Source organism: Mirounga angustirostris, unplaced genomic scaffold (genome assembly GCF_029215605.1).
Source record: "Mirounga angustirostris isolate CCGP_5_RB_7025 unplaced genomic scaffold, mMirAng1.0.hap1 SCAF_5, whole genome shotgun sequence".
Classification (NCBI taxonomy): domain Eukaryota; kingdom Metazoa; phylum Chordata; class Mammalia; order Carnivora; family Phocidae; genus Mirounga; species Mirounga angustirostris.
The window spans coordinates 104,141,656-104,147,772 of record NW_026991713.1 but is presented as its reverse complement, the minus strand read 5'-3'; positions in this window follow the sequence as shown (position 1 = coordinate 104,147,772).

Below are 6,117 nucleotides of genomic sequence, written 5' to 3'. Positions count from 1 at the left end.
CTGGGAATTGCGCGGTTGGGTTCCAAGCGCTTCCGTGGCTCGGTGGGGGAGGCAGTCCTATTTATTAGCAAAGCGCACTTGTACACTCTGTGTGATCGGCCATTAGCTGGAAAGCTGCTTAGGAAAGAAATGTAAAAGTGCTGCTAAACAAAATGTTCATCACTGCCCAAACTTTCATTCTCTTCCCGCTGCCAAACACTAGCCACCTGACTGGGGTTTAGTTGACTGCAGTCACCCTAAACCCAGGAGAGCGCAAGCCTCACTGCTAGGAGCAGGCTTCCAAGCTCAGCTCTGTTTCTTACCTGCCTGTGCTTGAGCAAGTTGCTGAGCCTCTGCTCTAGTAACCTGTTTTCTACTTCCATCAAAGCCTATGTGGTCACTGGAGAGTTAACTGAGATAACATATATAAAGCCATAAAGCTCCTGGTACACAGCAGGTGCTCGATACTTAAGCTGTTTCTGTTTCTACTGCTCTATCAGTGTACATCACTCCTCCACCATTATTTTCAAATCTCTTTCTTGATCCATTTATCATCACTCCCTCTTCCTACTTTTAAGCCCAGAATGTACTAAATGATACAAGAGTTCTGGCTTCCTCTTTGCCCAATAATAGGACCTCCTCTTGGTAGCCACAATGATGTTGAAGGGCAAGGGATTTCCTCTACTTTCTAGTTGGAGAGGGCTGGGGGCAACTGGGTCTGGCCTTGGTAAGAGCCCCTCTTTTTACACTTCAGATGTTGGCAACATTATTAAACCTCCATCCACTTTCCCCAGCAGAGGCCAATCAATCCCTGCTAAAACATGAAACCCAGTCTCACATCCCACTTTTATCAGGCACCTGACCACCAACCTTCGAGTCACTCCAGGCAAATTAATAGCTTTTCTGCATGATACTACTACAGAGAGCTGCTTTGACAAAAGTACTACACTTTACTCACTGATACATACAGTACTTATTAGATTACAAGTTGAATTTTTGTCTGTCTTATAATGTAAGATCCTGAAAATTGAGAATCATGATTAAGCTAACTCCCAAGCATATAATGGTAAATGCTCAATAAAGGATGACTATTACTAACTATATATTTCTTTCTCTTCCAAATCCTATAGCATATTCCATTACTTCTTCCATTACATTTATTACTTTCCACTTTGGATTCTAGATATGTGTGGGTGTGCATGTGCTTAAACGTTCCTACAAAATTGGAACACCTTAAAGGTAAGGGTTGTGTTGTCCTCCCCATCAAAAGTAGCTAGTTGAGCCTAGGTATTTACTCAAAGGATACAAAATTACAGATTCGAAGGAGTACATGCACCTTGATGTTTATAGCAACATTATCAACAATAGCCAAACTATGGAGAGAGCCCAAATGTCCATCAACTGAAGAATAAATAAAATGTGGTGTATATATACAATGGAAAATTACTCAATCATCTAAAGAATGAAATCTTGCCATTTGCAATGACATGGATGGAGCTAGAGTGTATTATGCTGAAATAAGTCAGTCAGAGAAAGACAAATATCATATAATCTCACTCATATGTGGAATTTAAGAAACAAAATAGATGAACATATGGGAAGGGGGAAAGGAAAAAAGGGAGAGAGGGAAACAAACCAGAGACACTTAACAGAGAACAAACTGAGGGTTGATGGAGGGAGGCGGGTGGGGCATGGGCTAGACAAGTGATGTGTATTAAAGAGGGTACTTGCTGTGATGAGCATTGGTGTTGTATGTAAGTGATGAATCACTGAATTCTATTCCAGAAATCAATATTGCACTATATGTTCACTAATTAAAATTTACATTAAAAAAAGACTTGCTATGTGGCCATAGGATTGACAACAGACCCAATATGACTGGCCGTTCATGTATCTGCCACACAGAGGAGCAAGAGCCCCACAAGTTACAGAGATCAGTAAGGAATAGCAAAGACAAGACTGAGAACAGCTGGGTTTGGATTTCCTGGAAATCCTGGGACAGAGGCCAAGACAGAATGCAGGGAGCAAAGTTGAGTGGTTGTTAGATCAACAAGCCCATGATGAGCTGCCCAAGGGTCAGTGTCCATGAGCCAGGCACGGACATAGCAGAGGCTGGGGGTGGGAGAGAGCTGTCTGGGAGATCCGGATCTCTCAAAGCTCCTGAGCACTTACCCTTTCAATCAATTTCACTGATAATTATTGAGTATCTACAATGTGTCAGATACTGTCTAGGTGGGGGATATAGAAATAAATGCATCAGACAAAAAAAAAGTAGCTAGTTGAGTGTATCAAAGATGCTCAATAAACATTGTTGAATAAAATGATTTTTGAGTTCTCTTTGTGAACCACTAAATTAAGAACCAGGTTCTTAATGTCTCATTATGACAATACTAGTGATTATGATGATGTCCTTTGAAATTTGTCATCCTTCCCTTTACGGGGTTTGGGCTGGAGGGAGCCATGACTACCCCATAAATGCTGGATTGTGCCCCCCCCATTCCTATGTTGAAGCCCTAATCCCCACTGTGACTATTTGGAGACAAGGCCATTAGGGAGGTAATTAAGGTTAAATGAAGTCACTAAGAGTGGGGCCCTAATCCAATAGTCTGGTGTCCTTGTAGGAAGATGAAGTGACACCAGGAGTGCACATGCACAGAGGAAGGCCATGTGAGGACATGAAAAGGAGGCTGTATATAAGTCAGAAAGAGAGGTCTCACCAGAAACTGACCCTGCTAGATGTTAGTCCAGGCTCCAGAGCTGTGAGAAAATTCATTTCTCTTTAAGCTACCCAGTGTGTGATATTTTATTATGGCAGCTGGAGCAGACTAAGACTAAGACTGTGGCCTTGAGTCTTTGGAATAAAAAAAAAAAAAGCTTGTTTCCTTTTAGTTTTTAAGTCCTCGGTCTTAAAATTATTTCACTTGTGGTAACCCAGATCTTATTGATAAATCCCCATCCCACTTCCACTCTATGCCTTTTATCCCTAAGTAGAAGTTTGGAAAGGAGGAAGGACATGTTTTTTCAGTCCCTGTGATGATTATTATGTCTCAACTTTACTGGGTCATAGGATTCCCAGATATTTGGTCAGAAAATTATTATGGGTGTGTCTGTGAGGGTATTTCTGGATGAGATTAACATATGAATCAGTAGACTGAGTAAAGCAGACTGCCCTTGATAATGTGGTGGGTTTCACCCAATCAAATGAAGACTTGAAGAGAACAGAAAGCTAAGTAAGAGAGAACATCTGCCTACCTGACTGCTGGGCCAGGACATTAGTCTCTTGCCTTTGGACTAGAACTATACCATCAGCTCTCCTGGCTCTCCAGCTTGCTGACTGCAGATCTTGGGACCTGTCAGCTCACATAATCTTGTGAGCCAATTCCTTAAGTAAATACTTTTCTCTCTCTCTCCCTCTCGATAAAAATGATAACAAAAATACTAGTGATTATATTTATATTTATGAGAAAACAAGTTCCTATTCAGTGTAATTTAGGCCTCATAAAGAAATTACTCCACATCCCAGTTACTACATATAAGTGTATTTCTTGTATGAATTTTTGGGCTGTGAAGTCACATTCTCAAATATAATCATTATTGTGATAGCCTAAAAAGTTGAGCCACATCAATATGAGTAGGAGGTAAGGTAATTTCTATCAGTCACCCAAGAGAAGAGTTAGTCTTCATGATATTTATATATTTATTATTTATATAATATTTATTTACGCTTACATCTAATATTTGCTGAACACTGAGCACTTTCTATGTGCCGAACACTATGCTAAGGACTTATCTCTTTTATTCCTTACCACAAACTTCTGAAATTAAAAATTTTATTATCCCATTTTACAGATGAAGAATCTGACTTAGAAATGTTAATGTCAATCGTGGGGTGCCTGGGTGGCTCAGTCGCTAAAGCATCGGACTTTTGATTTCAGCTCAGGTCATGATCTCAGGTTCGTGGGATTGAGCCCCGCGTTGGGCTCTTTGCTCATTGGGAGTCTGCTTGAGATTCTCTCTCTCTTTCTGCCCCTCCCCCCTCAAATAAATAAATTAATAATAATAATAAAAAGAAATGTTAACTGAATCCTGATCACAACTGTTAAGAGGTAGAGCTGGGGTTTGTACTCAGGGAGTCTGGTACTAAAGGCTAAACTCAAATGTTCCATCAATACCTATAAACTGGAATTGGAAGGGCAAACTGCAGGTAGAGAGGACTTCTCCTCATTCTCTTAGCTTAGACTTTGAGAGTCCACATATCTAGGTTGGTGCTCCCAGGGGTTATGTATTAAAGATGGAGTTCCCATGTGGAGGAAGACTGGGAACCCAGAGGAAGAGATATAAAAAAAGATCTGTTAATTTCCAGGCACCTACACTGATGTGAGATTACAAATTCCAGAGAGAAGATTAGATTTTATCATCAGATTATCTAAATTTAGGTATTCACCATATTTACTTAACTTTGGTTATCCTCTAGCCTTAAGTACACTTGCACATACATATTAATAGCCCAAGCCGTTTCTCCTCTGCTGCCTGGTACTAAAAGAAGGATGGGAATCTTTGGCCACAGTAATCACAGATGAAGTGGGTCCCTTTGAGGTCTGCATGGTTGCAGCCACCATAATCATCAAGAGACCATCAAGAAGGTGAGTCTCAGGATAAATTTGGAGTCACACAATCCAGCTTACCTTCTCCCGGGCAAGTCTCCTTTCAAAATCAACCTTAGAGTCTGGGTTGTTTTGTTTTAAGCTGGGGAAGGCAGTATTTTCCTCTTGGCCCTGATTCTTCCCCTGCTCACACTTCTCCCAACTGGTTGATGCCAGAAATAGCACCTTTCAGTGCATCATCTCCATAACTTTAGCTTTTAATCCCTGTTAAACTTAGCTCTCCTGGGAGTGGGCAGCCTTTTAGGCTAACATCAGCCAGCCACATAGAATTCAGCAGAAAGATGAGGCAGTGAGAATGTGAGGCAGTGGGCACTTAGGCCTGGGGGTCAAAGACAGACTAGCAAATTGGAAAGAACACTGAGGTTGGGAAACTAAGAAAAACTAATTTCCCTCACAAGTGGGTTCAAGCTGATTAGAGGCCAATGTGGAAGCCCTTACCCTCATTGCAGCTAAGGTTCTGTTACAGATCAGGTAACCACTTTCTTCAGCTGCCAGCCCCTAAAAAAGCATCAACAGATCTGTGTGGGATAAAGTGGCACCATAGGAAAGATAAGGCAGTTGAGTCATTACCTTCTTGAGTCTTAACTCTAGACTATTCTGTCTATAGTTAATTCTTTACTTGTTAGATATTTGCCTCCTGTTGGACACTGAAACAATTAGTTATCTCTTTTTTTTTGTCCAGTTATTTCACATATTGCCCTGAATATTGCAAAGTGATCCAATCTCTCTGGACCACACCCTGGCAGTATGTTAAAAGAGCTGGAAACCTGTTCTCACCACTGACGTTATAAATTGACTTTGGAAAATTATCCCAAGAAAATGACAGACAAGGAAAATAATAGTACTGTCACGTGGCATTTTCATATGCATCCGTTTAGAGCTATTCATATTAGCAAAAAAGTCAGAAAGAACTGAAATGGCCAACATATTAATAGGAAGGAATACGGGGCACCTGGGTGGCTCAGTCGGTGAAGCGTCTGCCTTCAGCTCAGGTCGTGATCCCAGAGTCCTGGGATCAAGCCCCGTGTCGGGCTCCTTGCTCAGCAGGGGTCTGCTTCTCCCTCTCCCTCTGTGCTTGCTCTCTCTCTCTCTCTCTCAAGTAAATAAATAAAATCTTAAAAAAAAAATAGGAAGGAATACTATATGGCTACTAATGTACAGCAGTGGATTGAATTGTGGTCCCCAAAAGACATGTCCACTTGGAACCTCACACTGTTATTTGGGATACCAGTCTTTTTAGATGCAATTAAGATGTATCAAGACGCGATCATCTGGATTAGGGTGGGTCCTAAATTCAATGACAAGTTCCCTTATAAGCATCAGAAAAGAAGATAGAAACACAGAAGGCCAAATGAAAATGGAGGCAGAGATGGGAGTTATGCTGCCCCAAAGCAGTGAATATGAGGAGCCACTCATTTCTCCAGAAAGGGATTCTCTAGTGTTGTCTATGCTTTTTTCAAGCCCAGGTAGTATC